The sequence below is a fragment of the Sorex fumeus genome, unplaced genomic scaffold, assembly GCF_029834395.1.
Source record: "Sorex fumeus unplaced genomic scaffold, SorFum_2.1 ptg000009l, whole genome shotgun sequence".
Classification (NCBI taxonomy): Eukaryota; Metazoa; Chordata; class Mammalia; order Eulipotyphla; family Soricidae; genus Sorex; species Sorex fumeus.
The window spans coordinates 8791526-8807233 of NW_026606066.1; positions in this window are offsets into that span (position 1 = coordinate 8791526).

The window sequence follows — 15708 nt, forward strand, 5'->3', positions numbered from 1 at the left end:
GCTCTAAGTAAAGGGCAATCATTCGTCTACTCATATGCATATCAAAAACTTAAACAAATGAGCATTTAAAAGTAATATTTGATTAACCATTCACTGAAAGAAAAGTAATTCTGACTGTCTAATCCAGTAATTTATATAGTTTAGTGATTTGCTTGTCAATAATGCACAAATTGCCCTAATATATTACTGTAATGCTTCATTTTCATTAAGGCATCTGCCAACTTTTCAAAAAACCTTTTCCATTTGGGACTTGACTTATAATTGTAGAGTCCCTTGGGGGAGTTTCAATATTATTCTAATCAATTTTATCCACAATATACAATATGGATGATTACATCACAGCATAATTTCCAAAGTTACCTTCTCACATTTTTCATTTTCAAAGAGAAGAGACACTGCCGATGTCTTCAGACATATTTCAGGGAAGAAACTCACTGCCGCAGTGGTGCAAGGAATATTTTTCATCATTTGAATGCATCACAACATGAATATGTATATGTACTGATATGCTTATGTAATTTACAACCACACTTCAAAGCTTTATGGTCTATAACATTTGTATGTTATTTTTATGCAATCAGATGATAATGGATTTTACAACCACAAGATTCAAAAGTTGGAAAGTCCTCCAAGATGATTTTCCTCTCAGTGGACTTCTATGATATCATAGTTCTTTTTCTTTTTTGTATAAGAAAAGATCATCGTTGTAGGAAAATCTGAAACAGTGGGAGTGATCTTAGTTTTATTTCAAATTGAAATGTATAAAAAGACAGAGCTATTCAGCTAGTTTATATTCATAACAAGTTAATATGTCAACTCCATCCTTTTTTTATATTTTTATACTTCTACAGAATCAGATGGAGTTATGCTGCTTAATGAGGAACTAGTCTGACACTTCCTATTCATAATCATTGTCCTCACCATGGTCCTCTACTCTCTTCTGAATAGTTTAAAGCCAATCCTTATGGGTCAAATATACCTGCTTTCTGTATGGTGATGAGTATTTAGTATCTTTAAAGTAGGGGAAGATAGGAACAAAACAGGACTAATGAAACATTTTTGCTTGATAAATTTTGTTATTTTTAATTCAAGTTTAAAAAATTTACCTTAGATTTATAGTACCATACAATTTTGAAGTTATGTAAATGCAATGAGAATAGCAAATAAAAATCTGATTAAGAACAACTCAGTGGTAGCATTAGAAAGATTCAGTCATTTGTATTCACAGCATGATCTTGTAATTTTTTCTTGTCTTCTATTTTTCTAAGCACTAGAGGGGAGTAAGATAAATTTTAAGTTTCAAAATTCTGTATTCAATACTCTGTCCAGTTTTAAATTAATTTATTAGTGTTTTAAACAGGCATTTTAATTTCATTGAATCATTTATTTTAAAGCTTTGATAAAAACTTTTAAACTTTTAATCTTACTAGTATGCCGAATTAATAGGCTCTTTCCTAGCCAAAATAAATATTGATTTGTCATTTAAATGAATATTTTCCATTAAATATTTATTCAATGTTTATTCAATGCTTACCATACACAAGGTAATCCAAAAACTATCTTGAAGACTTTAAATACCTAGAAGCATAAAGCACTGTAGCTCTGTCCTCCAGCTGTTCATCAGTTTGCTCGAGCGGACCCAGTAACATCTCCATTGTGAGACTTGTTGTTACTGTGTTTGGCATATCGAATACAACACGGGAAGCTTGCCAGGCTTTGCCATGGAGGCGAGATGCTCTTGGTAGCTTGCTGGGCTCTCCTAGAGGGGAGAAGGAATTGAAGCCAGGTCAGCCGGGTCAGCCGGGTCAGCCGAGTGCAAGGCAAACACCCTACTCGCTGTGCTATCACTCCAGCTCAGAAGCATAAAAGATGGTTGAAAAATATATGTAGGTAAAAAGCATGGAACTTCAAGGCCAAAGTTTCATTTAAATTATTTAATACTTATAAAATATGCCTCAATCAAATTAACACCAAATTATTTTTTTCAACTTGAGAAAAACGAGTTTATTTGAGAAACTAAATGATTTCAAGCAGGGAAATTAGGTGGGTCAGATTTTACGGATAGCAAATTGAGAGAATTCTCAGGAGATACTAAGTAAAAACTTGGTGGAAACCACAGTCCATAATGGTCAAAGAAAGATTAGGTGCTAAAGAAAGAGAGGACCCACTTGAGTGAATTTTTTTTATTCTAAACTAAGTATGGAATTTTTTTCCAAAGAGAAATAATTTAAGGGTTTTTAGCCAGGGAATTACACTTGGAAAGAGGTACTTAAGATCAGTCTAACAGTTGTGTACATGATGAATTGAAAGGGGAAGAGATTTCAAGCAGACAGAATAGTTAGAAGGCTATTGAAATAATCTATGCATGAAAACGGTAAAGGCTCAAAATAAAATCATGTAATTTATAAATGGAAAGATCTTTAGTTCCTCCAGTACAGTGTTTTTCGAACATCTTTGAACGATGAAACATAATTAATAAATGTGTTTAACATACATGCATTCTTAATAAGACAAATATCTAACAGAAAAAATTATCTTAGCAAATTTATTATAGCATCTGACATTCTTTTGTTGTTTTAGAAATAAATTTGGGTAGAGATCTTGGGGGGGAGAGAGAGAGAGAGAGAGAGAGTGAGAGAATTGTCTTAGAGTCAGGCTGGATATTGGGGGTGTGTTGGGGGTGATTGGAGGGAAACTGGGAACACTGGTGCTGGGAAATGTACAATGGAGGGAGGAATGGGTTTTGGAGTACTGTATGACTGAAACCTAATCATGAACAGTTTGTAATGGTCTAACTCACAGTGATTCAATAAAAAAAATTTAAAAAAATATAAATTTAGAAAATGATATGGTGGGGTGTTATGTTTTTAAATGTGTGTATATATGTGTATGTGTGTATATATGTGTGTATATGTATATATATATACACATACATACTTAAGATAGTAAATCATACACTGTCTGTGTGTGTATGTATACACACATATACACACACAAACAGTGTATGACTTACTTTCTTGAAAACATGAATCTGGTTCAGTCACTTCACTTTATAGAAGAGAAAGTAAACCAAGCAATTAACTCAGGACTTCACTATAAATATTAGAAGTCAGATCTATGAACTTCCTTTATTCTGTGACATCATAGTTAGGGCAGTGCTATAATAGTGATGAGAGGAGGAATAATTAAGACAAAGCGACTGAGCAAGAAATTTAAGTCAATTAAGGGTTTGCTTCTATTTAATTTGGTACACAGATTTTTAAAAAAATTCACTTATCTGAAGAAGGAACTGTTTTGAAAAAAGATGTGTTTACATTGAACATCTGAGGCTAAAATGGCAGATTTCCTAAAGGTAGAAGAGAGGCACAAGAATAAGTAGTTTCTTTATGTATGAATGACTAGAGGTTAATCAATACAAGAAAGGTACATTGATTATGTCTACTACTCATTGACCTTATTACAGAAAGTAGGAATTCAAAGATGAGTATATCAGATTTTCTGTATAAGGTATTGTGACAAAGTTTGCTGATAATATGGCATATTTGGAAGTAAACCATTACCATTGCTAAAAATTATGTAAAGTTTATTTTTCAAAGCCTTTTACATTTTAAGTTTTCTGCAGTCAAATTTGATAATTTTACCCTTGTTGCTATGTTAACTCGCATTTTCACCCCTCAACAAGAATGCCTTTGTGTGTGTGTACATGAAGTTTCTTTCCTTTTGACACCTACTAATATTCTTTAAGGTGGCAAGTTGCCTCTCAACAGATTACCTCTGAAAAGAAATAGCTTCTGACAGGGAAATGAGCAGCTGGGTGGCAGCCTACAGCAACTCTGTTATTTTGCACTGATATAGCATTTTAATATAAATGGCTGAAATGCAATCTGAAAATAGTTATTCATCATAAACAAATGCTACAATGATGGCTAGCATTTAAACTGTTATATTTATGTGTTGGCTTCATTCTAGGTGCTTCCCTTACTTTAATGATAACAAAGGTGGTTTCAACCTACCCAATTGAGGGCAGAAGAAAGGGTGTAGAAACAAAGGCATGAGCCTTGTGCTGCTGAGGAAAAAAAAAAAGACAACTTTCAGCAGAACCTGAAGAGAGTCGGGATCCTTAATGGCCAGTCCATTAGGAACTTTATTCATTTTACTCAACTAGCTAAGATACTTAGGAAAATGAAGCCATAAGATATTAGCATAATAAAGTTAGAATTTAAACATTTAATAGTGATTTCATATGATTTCTGCACTGGGTTTTATTCCAAGTTCAAAGATTCTTTGAACTCTCAAAGTTTTCATGATCTTTGAACATGTAAAGTTAACAAAGTGCTCCTGAAAAATATTTGAGTGATCTTTCTGCTCTTGGTAAAGACGTTCTTGTGTGTGTGTGTTTTTTTTTTGCTCACACTACTCCATGTGGTCACTCTTGCTAACTGATCCTCATGGTACTTAGCTCATTTCAAATTGCCTGAAATTATTGATTAAAATATATATTTCTCCCTAGCTCCCAAGCATGCCTATGAAAAGTGGCCATCTCAAAGTATCAGGCAGGCATAATGAGATGGAGAGTTATGCAATAAGAATAAAGATAAAAATAATTGTTAGAGACAAGAGAATGGCAATGCAGTAAAACAAGTTATTTTGAAATTATTATGTTGATAAAATTGCATCATATAATTTCTGTGATTAGGTAATATGACTAATACTTTAACAGGTTACTTCCTATCTAGGAGTGACTTCACCTTTGATAAGATGAGACTCTGAAGGAATTAGAAGTTGACATGAACTCTATTGAAGTTCAAAGAGGTGATGAGAGATCTGATGTCAAAAGACTTCATAAAATTTTAGATATGAGTTTTTTAGGTTGCACTAAATGCCACACAACAGAAATGACTTAAAGTAGTTGTGCCAATACATCTTTTGCATCATAATTATCATAAAAGAGATTTATGACCTACTATAGTAGAGTGTTTACCCTATCCCCTTCCAGCAGGGGACATTGGGTAATGTCTGGAGCCATTTTAGATCATTGTAAGGAAGAAGGTTTTTTGTTACTAGCATCTAGTTAGGATAAGAGATGCTGTTCAACATCCTGAAATGCACAGAGATGTGCCCTCCACAGAGATCAACACAACAAAAATTACAAATAGTTGCATTAGAAAGTTGAAAGTTAGAACTTGAGAGAGACTGAGGTTTTTGAAAGAATGTAAGTGTGCAAACAGTAGAGAGAGAAATACAGATTGCTCACCAGGAGGTTTCTGTTGTACTTATTTTATTTTTAAAAAAAATTTTTTTTTACTCTCTTCCTCTTTTTTATTTATTTTTAAAAAATTTTTATGAGTGAAACACCATGAGGTACAGTTGTAGACTTACAAAGTTTTGTGCTTGGGTTTCAGTTATACAATGATCCAGTACCCATCCCTCCACCAGTGCCTATTCTCCATCATTTACATTTTTTAAATTTTTGTTAGTGAAACACCATGAGGTACAGTTGTAGATTTACAATTTTTTTGTGCTTAGGTTTCAATTGTACAATGATCAAACACCCATCCTTCCACCAGTGCCAATTTTCCACCACCACAGGTCCCTGTATCCCTCCCACCCCCCATCCCCACATCTCACCCTGCTTCTGTGGCAGGGTATTCCCTTTTGTTCTCTCTCTCCTTTTGGGTGCTGTGGTTTGCAAAAGAGGCATTGAGTGGCAACCATGTTTGGTCTATAGTCTACTTTCAGCATGCTTCTGCATCCTGGGAGGATCCTCTCAACACCCTTTATTTGGTGCTCCTTTCTCTGTCTGAGCTCCCTCTCCCCTAGGCCTCCAAGCCGTGGAGCAAAACTCCTGGTACTAATCTCGGCCACTATTGGGTGTTAGTCTCCTATTTTATTACTTTATGTTCCCCAGATGAATGCAATCTTTCTATGTCTAACCCTCTCTTTCTGACTCATTCCGCTTAACATGATACTTTCCATGTAGTACCACTTGTATGTAAATTTCATGACTTCCTCTTTTCTAACAGCTACATAGTACTCCATTGTGTAGGTGTAGCAAAGTTTCTTTAACCAGTCATCTGTTCTCAGGCACTCAGGTTTTTTCCAGATTCTGGCTATTGTAAAGAGTGCTGCAATGAACAAACAAAAAACAAAAGTGCAGACAGATGTCACTTCGACTATACTTTTTTGCCTCCCCGGGATATATTCCCAGGAGTGGTATTGCTGGGTCAAATGGGAACTCAATTTCTAATTTTTTGAGAATCATCCATACTGTTTTCCAAAAGGGCTGAACCAGTCGGCATTCCCACCAGCAGTGTAGGAGGGTCACTTTCTCACCACATCTACACCAGCACCAGTTGCTTTTGTTCTTTTGGATGTGGGCCAGTCTCTGTGGTGTGAAATAGTATCTCATTGTGGTTTTGATCTACATCTTCCTGATGATTAATGATGTGGAGCATTTTCTCATGTGCCTTTTAGCCATTCGGATTTCTTCTTTGAGAAAGTTTCTGTTCATTTCATCTCCCCATTTTTTGATGGGGTTGGATATTTTCTTCTTGTGGAGTTCAACCAGTACTTTGTATATCCTTGATATCAACCCCTTGTCAGATGTGTATTTAGCGAATATCCTTTCCCATTCTGTAGACTGTCTGTTGTACTTATTTTAGTTTTTCATACACAATAAACCACCTGTCTTGCGTCAGCAAGTCCATTGAATTTTTGTCAACCACCTGACTTTGGGCCTCACTTAGAAAACCCACTTCTGGGAGTTTATCTTATGCAAATAATCTTAAAGAAAGACATGTCATAGGCAGATATTTTGCAGTGTTATTTATAACTTGAAATTCTAACCTTACTCTAAGATAAATTGATTTAGAGGTCATAATGCAGCATTCCAGAGAAAATGTAGACTCTGCAATGAGAACTAAAATTCAAAAAAGAGGTTGAAGTGGGGAAATATAAATTTGGAATATTAATATTGCCCTAAGACTCAACATAACACTATCTCTAAAGTGTCTCTAAAATTTAATCTGTTCCTAGTGCTTGCCTGTCTTGTTGGCAGAAAAATGACCTCAGTTATTATTGAGGGTCCTCAACCCCCACCATCAGTGCAGCTTTAAAGAAATCCTGAATTACCTCAGACAAGAAAAATGGGGAAAATTAGGATCTTAATTTGGGAGTGTTCGCATTTTCAGTATTTCTTCTTGTGCTTTGTGAGGTTACTCTTGAGTTATGGTGCCCATAATACAAATTCACTCAAACATGCCCTTCACACCTACATCTTCTCTGCTAGGGATAGTCCTATAAGGGGTTGCTACATAAATTTGGAATAAGTCTTTGCAGTGTTTCTGTTGCCCACTGGTCAGATACTCACTGTCTGCCTTTTGCTTTTCAGGATAAAATAAAGAGCAAAACAAAAAATCCTGTGTCAGACACTTCAAAGCTCCTTTTCCTTCCATTTATCTTAAGTCAATGAAGATGTACAAGCACACAGTTAAATTTTTTCTTGTCTTGGCTGTTAAAGAGAATTTTTTTAAAATGGTGGCATGAGGGAGATAACTCATAGGGCTGGATTCAAGACTCCTGGATTTGATCACCTTTTCCATCTGGTCTCCTAAGTACCACCTGATGCAACCAGTGAGGACCAAGCTGGGAACTGCTCCTGAGAACCACTGTAGGTGACCCCAAAACACAGGAGAAAGGGAGTTTATAATGATCATTTGTTACATAACTTGCTTTTTATATAAACGAGATATATGTGACAATTAAAAGTTTGGTAGAATTGTTGTGATCTACATACAAGAAATATTGAAACATACGCAGGATAGTTGAAGATAATCCTGTGTCAATGGACACTAATAGAAAAAAAACTAATAGAAATAAAACCATGATCAGAGGGATGAGCTAATATTTCAGGAAGCAGGAGATGTTGATTAAATTTAATCTCTCAGGAATTTCAGAAAGAGTACAAACTCCAAACATTTTAGTTGAATTTGATTACAAGGATATCATAAAGACGATGAAGTCTCCAAGATTGAAATTTTAGAAGTTCAATAAACAAATAGGTGAATATATTTAGGAGTAAGAGGATTATGAGTATGTAAAAATTAAGGCAGCAGTCAACTTTTTTCAGGATCTGGCAAAGGAAAAAGGAAACAGAACCTGCATATGAAGGACAATAAAGTATAAAGAGATTTTGTTGGACAACAAGATTGTTACATAGTTTGTTACCAAGAATAAGGCATTTCACCAGACAAGGAAAGCTTGAAGATAAGGCAGAGATGGGGAAATTGAAGGAGGAGAAACTGGACACTAGGGATAGACTAAGAGCAGTACTGGAGGGATAGGCTCTGCGGGTAGGCCTTTTTTTTTTTTTCAGATTAAGGAGAGATGGTATAGAAAGATATTTATAAGAAAGGATGTTCTCTAAGCACTTCCACCACTCTAGTAAAGTCTAAGCAAGTCTTGTTATAGGGGTCAGAAGCTTGGAACCTGATTCAGAGACAATTTATAGAGATATCTTTTCCAATTTTAAAGTTTAATATAGTTCATTAAAATAAAATAACAAAGATACAAGCTTATCTTTGGATTAATTTTTTGTTTATATGCAAATTCCTGATTGCCACCTAACCTCCTTGTAAATGCCAAGGTGCATAACATAAAATTCTTTTTAAAAAGTAAATTATGATCTTATCTAGAAGTGCAACACATGCATCTGCTTGGATGGCACAACTGTTTTTATTTCTAAGCAGGACATTCATTTACTTAAAATGTTGCTCCCTAGGCAATCTATTTCTCTTTTAAACACATAAGACCATTGCTGTAAAAAAAGGGGAGGGGAGGGGAGAAGGAAATTACATAGAATTAAAAGCTTTTAAAAGTGTTAGTTGGCAACTTGATAGGTGCATAGAATCTTAATCTTGAGGATGCAGTTAAATTTGACTCCATCTTAATAACCACAAGAGGGAGATCAATATGACTGAGTTAAGGTCTGTTCTATAAATCATTACTTGGTAAATGACTTAAGAACAAGATAAGCTGTAACCAAAATAGTGAAGAGTGAGATGGGACCAATCTGGAATTAGCTTCTGGTGAAATTTAACTTGGGGCTGCTGTAATGGAGACTTAAGTATTGTGCACAAGACTTGAGTTATGTATCTAGGTTAATCTAAGTATAGGATCTCGGGTTTTAGTGTCAGAGTTCTCACTCTTTATGTAAATTAACAATTAAGAAAAAATATAAAACAAATCGCCAACTTAAGTTAGCCTATGTATGTATCGAATGTGAAGTTTGATGTATAGATTTCATAGTTTTAACTTAAAGAATATGCATAAGTTAATAGTTTTTATTGCTTGATTATTTAATTCAACTGCATAATCATTTGTCTAATATTGACTCTACATTAAGTTCTGCAAAAGCACTGATGGAACAGACTGATTTCTGACTACAAATGCTGAGTGGTATGGGTGAAATAATATTAAAATACATTTTATAGTTGTGCATATCCAGAGTTTGTACTCAGAAGTATTACAAAGGAACAAATAAAATTCTATTGAAGCATAGAAGATGAAGTGCTTATACTCCCACTGAAAAATATAGTATAATTGGAACCCCCAGGGATGGTTCAGTGGCAAAAGACACCTTCTTTCATGCATTTCAAGTTTCAGACTATGAATCTGATTCTGGTTTTATCTTAATGTGCCAAGTATAGTTCCAGAGGTCTAACCCCCTCAGATATACATCAAAGTGTGAGATCTCCAGTGAGAACCAGGTTTGTGCAAGCACTCCAACTGAAAGATGTGCAAGAATCATGGTCAGGTGAGTGATCACCAGCAAGCACCATATGCAAGTGTGTGCTCATCAGCACAACAACAAAAGCAGAAAGGCAAGGAAAGGGGAAAAATATATAGTGTTGAAGTAAATTATCAATGCTTGCTTTTGTCTTTGCATTACAAATTAACATAATACTCTGATAAAAATTGAGCATTAAATTTGGTTGCATAAAATGAACAAAGCAAACCATGTTTGATCCATTTTTAGAAAGAAGGTAAGATTTAGTGTGCTTTATGGTGCTCGCTGGTGATCACTCACCTGACCATGGTTCTTGCACATCTTTCAGTTGGAGTGCTTGCACAAACCTGGTTCTCACTGGAGATCTCACACTGTGATGTATATCTGAGGGGGTTAGACCTCTGGAACTATACTTGGCACATTTAATGTTTTAGATAAAACATTTGTGAATTGCTTTTTATTAAAAATCAAACCTGTGATAAGTGATCATGTAGTCGCAGCTTATTCCCATGAGACTTCCAGTATGACAGAACTTGAATGTTGATATCTTTCAATAAAATTTTAGCCACTGTGTGCAAAATGCTTGAAATCTATAAATGCATGATATGTTATCATCTTAACAAAACTTTTTTTTTTATGACATCTTATTGTCTTATTCCTACTTTGGACAAACTTGCAGGCTATCGAATGTAGCCTGCCCACAGGGCAGAGTCTGGTAAACTCCCCGTGGCGTACCAAATATGCCAAATACCAGTAACAATGATGGGTCTCATTCTCCTAAATAGCCTTGAATATAATCTCAGGGCTAGGATGAAAGAGACGTTACTGGGGCCTGCTCGAGGCAATCGACGAATAACAGGATGATGAAATGAAAATGAAATGTTATCATCATTGGTAATTAGTAAAGCAAGGTAAACAATAATATAGAAGATAAACCATTTAGATGTGACAAAAATTATTCCATGACTCAGTGTAGGGCATTTGGATAAAATCCCATGACTTGCTACCAGTTAGTCAAGTGTCTTCTTGGCACTCTGATTGTGCTGGGGTGGGGTGGGTGTACAATACTTTAAATACAAAAAGTATAGATATTAACAGTAGTGTAACATATTACCTCACCTACGATTAAGGTTTTTTTTTTTTAGTCACTGTGTTTTCCATGAAAAAGTGATGCCATATTGTAGAGGGGGCAAAACATAATAATAAAAAATAAAAACCTATATACGTTTTGTTTGAATAGAAGAAATTTATAATGGAATTCTCAAAGAGTATCAGTCATTTTACATTTCTTTTAAACAATTTTTTTTAATGACCTAACAGTGAAGGAGCAAAAGATGTAATTATGGAACAATAAATGAGCACTGTAGCACTGTAGCACTGTCCTCCTGTTGTTCATCATTTTGCTCGAGTGGGTCCAGTAACGTCTCCATTGTGAGACTTTGTTGTTATTATGTTTGGCATACTGAATACATCATGGGTAGTTTGCCAGGCTTTGCCGTGTGGTTGGGATACTCTCGGTAGCTTGACGGGCTCTCTGAGAGGGGCGGAGAAATCAAACTCGGGAAATGAACAAGTTTGTATAAAACAGAATTTAAGAGATAAAGTGTGAAAGGTGGTAATCACTTGGTCACTTGACATCCGTTACTCATCAATTTGCCCAAGCGAGCGCCAGTAACATCACCATTTGTCCCCCTGTGGCGTGCTAGTGTAGCCCAATGGTGTCTGCTTGTTTTAGGAACACGAAGAGCCTCACACTGATCATTCATGGTCTTGAAGAAGAAGTCTGACCATCTTGTAGGTGGGCAGCCACCTGATCTTTTGTTGTCCTGTGGAATCCAATCTGTAATGGCTCTAGTCAGCAGTCGTCTCTAAATCTCATTATGTGTCCAGCCCATCTGGTTTTCGACACCTTGGCAAATGAGACAGTGTCCCTGATTCTTGACCATCGATAGAGGTTGGAACTCCGGATTCTTTCTCTCATTTGAGTGAAGCGTGTTACTCCAAGCATAGCTCTTTTGATTCCTCTTGGGGAGATCTGAATAGCATTCTCATCCTGTTTTCATAGGGCCCAGGTCTCTGAGGCATATGTTAATGCAGGAAGAACAGTGGAATCGAAGAGATGTGGGCAGAGCAGGAGGTTCTTCATCGTCTTAGCTATTTCTTCGACACTTTTGAAGGTGTTCCAAGCCGCTCTCTTTTTCCTGCGCAACACAGGTGCCGGGTCATTTGTCATGTTGATTTCTCAAGCTATGTACACATAACTGATGCATTTGGAGATGTTCATTTCTTTGAGAGCTAATGGAACATCAGGAACAAGACCGTTTTTCATAAACATTGTCTTTGTGAGATTCAGCTGTAGTCTGACCTTTCCACACTCATGGTCGAAGTAGGCCAGAATTTGTGCCGCTTGGCTGATGTTTGGTGTTATTAGAATGATGTCATGAGCAAAGCAGAGGTGGTGTAGTTGCTGACCGTCTATGTTCACTCCCATTCTTCCCATTCCAGTCATCGCATGATGTTCTCAAGGGTGGCACTGAAGAGTTTCGGTGAAATGATTATCACCCTACCGAACCCCTCTCTTGACATAGATGATCATTTCCTTGTAGAATGGTGAGATCCTGGTAGTGAATTCATAATACATCTCCCGGAGGATCTTGATGTATTGAATTTGAACACCCTGTTTGACTAGAGCTTTGATGACCACTTCAGTCTCAACAGAATCAAAGGCCTTGTTTAAATCAACGAATGTTAGACAGAGCGGCATCTTGAAGTCACAAGAATCCTCAATGAGCTTGTTTATCTTGTGGATATGGTCGATCATGCTGAATCCTTTTCAGAACCTGGCTTGCTTGTATGGTTGTCCTTCATCTAGTGTTCTGCCAATCCTATTTAGGATGACTCAAGTGAACAGCTTGTAGACGACAGACAATAGGCAGATCAGTGATAGTTGCCAATGTCGTGGATGTCTCCCTTCTTGTACAGTAATACAGTCCTGCTGGTTTTCCATTGGGACAGAACCTTGCATTCAAATAGGTAGCATGTGAAGAGCCAAGCGAGTGTATTGATGAGTACTGGCAGCAGGTTCTTCAGGTGTTTGGGTCTGACCTTGTCTGGGCAGGATGCTGTATGCTTCTTTACCGACAAAATGGCATGTCAGATTTCAGAAGTGAGAACGTTGGGAATGTTATATCCATCCTGCGGAATTTGGTATGTGGGCAGGTGGACATGGCTATCAAAGAGATCGGAATAGATGTCATGGGTAATCTTCTCCATTGCCCTTCTGAAAGATGTGATAGATTCATCAGGACATCGGAGGGCAGTCATCTTGGTCTTATAGTTGGTGAAGAACAGGCAGGCGTCACAAATGCTTTTCCCGGCTTCTGCCGCGTCTGCCAGCACTGCTGCTCTTCTCTCTTTGAGGTCTTCCTTGATCGCTTCTCTGCACTGCTTTGTAAGCTTGGACATTAACTTGTGGTTGCCTGAGGCTTGCACCAAGCCACGTTGGCGAATAAGCTCAAGAGTTTTCGAAGACAGGCATCTTTTTGTAGATCTCTCTCTCTCTCTCTCTCTCTCTCTCTCTCTCTCTCTCTCGGCGTTCCTCACACAATCATGGAGGCACTAAACCAGTCGATTGTATTTCTCGTTAATGTTGTAACAATGGCATCTTCCCATGTTGCAGCAATAGTGCCAAAGAGCTCCAAGTTGGTGGTCATTCTGGGTGTTCTCTTCTTAAAATGTGCAGGCCTTCCCCCCCCCCCACCTCCATGAAGTAGAATTTTGCATGAAGGAGATGGTGGTCTGATTCCATTTCGAATTTTGGGACATCAGCAACATTGGTCAGGCAAAACTGTCAATTGAATATGATGTGGTCAATTTCGTTGTGGAACTGTCCACCGTGAGAATCCCATGTCCAACGTTTAGATTCGGCCTTCTGGAATTGTGAGTTACCATGGATGGTTTTGGTCAACATGATGAACTCGGACAGTCTCTCACACTGTTCGTTCCACGAGTCCCAATGTGGAATTCTTTGGCTGATCTTCTCGGTCCTATCTTGGCATTAAAATCACTGACAATGATCTTGTAGAAGGTGTGGTCTTCTTTATAGAACTTTTCCAGCTCCATGTAGAACTTCTCAGTTTCTCCTTCATCATAATTGGATGTTGGTGCATAGATAATGAAGATAGAAGCTACTGGCAGTGAGCCACATCTATTCAAGTGTAATTGTCTGATTTGGGCTATTAGTCATTTGAATGAATCAATGCTTATGGCCAAGTTTGTGTTGACAAGGACACCGAGACCACGGACGTCTCTTTTGCCTCATGTTCCGAGGAACAGTTCTTATCCAGTGTCAAAAACAGTGTGATGTGATGGATGCCTTCTCGTCTCTGTCAGACCAATGATGTCGTACTTGATCTTTCGCGCTTGTACCATCAGGTCCTCGATGGATGCATTTAATGCCAGTGTACGTGCATTGAAAGTACAGTCATTTTTGTTTTTCTTCGTTTTGGCAGCCTAGTTCTGCCTTGAGATTTTATCAGCCTTTCCTTCCTCATCCTTCTTAACACTACCGTATTGGTGGCTCTTTCAGGGTCAGAGGAATGAGACCCATTGTTTTTATGGTTTTGACATATTGAATATGCCATGGATAGCTTGCCAGGCTCTGCCATGCTGGCGGGATATTCTCAGTAGCCTGCCAGGCTCTATGAGAGGGATAGAGGCTTTTGTAAAAGTGGTAATAACAAGAGAAAAAGGGTTTTGGTCAGATCATGAAAAACTCTGTAAGCCATGTTAAGGGGTTTGCAGTTTACCTAGTGAAAATGGAAAATAGAACATTTTGAACAAATGGAACTCAGTATCCTGAGTTACTATTGAATATTAGGAAAAGTAGTATTTAAAACACGGAGGTTATTTTTTTGGAAAATAAAAAAAAGAGTAAATTTCTTTTTTTTTTTTTTAACTTTTTGTTCATTCTTGGTACCACACCTAGAACTTGTTACGGCTATTCCTGAAATGTTGCTGTAGCGTGACTCCCAGAGGTACAGGGGATCACATGATGCTAGGGACCAAGCCTAGGTCTTACATCTATAAAGAAAGCATGCATTCTAGCACTTAAAGCTATACCTCTGATCTTTGAAGTCATTTTTTCATTTTATTAAGGAATAATTGAAAATAGAATTATATATATTTACCCAAAACCATACCACAGGACTCCGCTCCAGGCTGTGGGGTGGATGAGAGCCCTCCCCACCTCAATGGACCCAGCCCTGGCAGTCAACCTCCACTGCCCAACCACCAACACACTCCAGGCCACTTTCTGGACATTATAAGACACTTAAAAACACATTAAAAGACACTTCCTACCCATTTATGCCTCTTGGAGAGCCCAGCAAACTACTGAGAGTATCCTGCCCACACGGGCAGTGTCTGGCAAGCTTCCCGTGGCGTATTTGATATACCAAACACAGTAACGACAATAGGTCTCATGTCCCTCACCTGATAGAGCCTCCAATCTTTGGGAAAAGATGAGTAAAAAGAAGCTGCTAAAAATCTCAGGGCCAGGAGGAATAGAGACATTACTGGTACCCACTCTAGTAATCCGACTATCAATGGGATGACAGTGATACAGTGAAATTGTACAAAATAAAATGATGTACACTTAGAAGGACAACCAAGACCAGGGTAACTATCATATCCATCACTTCACATAGTTAATTTTTTTCTTGTGGTTGTGGTAAGATTTCTTAAGATCTAGTCAGAGAGATGATAGCCAGTGAGAACAAACCCTTAGTTTTCTGACAACAAGAATGAAGTTACCAAGAGAAATAGGCTAAAATGTTCCAGTGAACAGTACTGGAGAAATATTGGCTTTTCCCTAGTGGGTGTGGATGGTGACATTGTATCCCAAGGATATATATTTACAT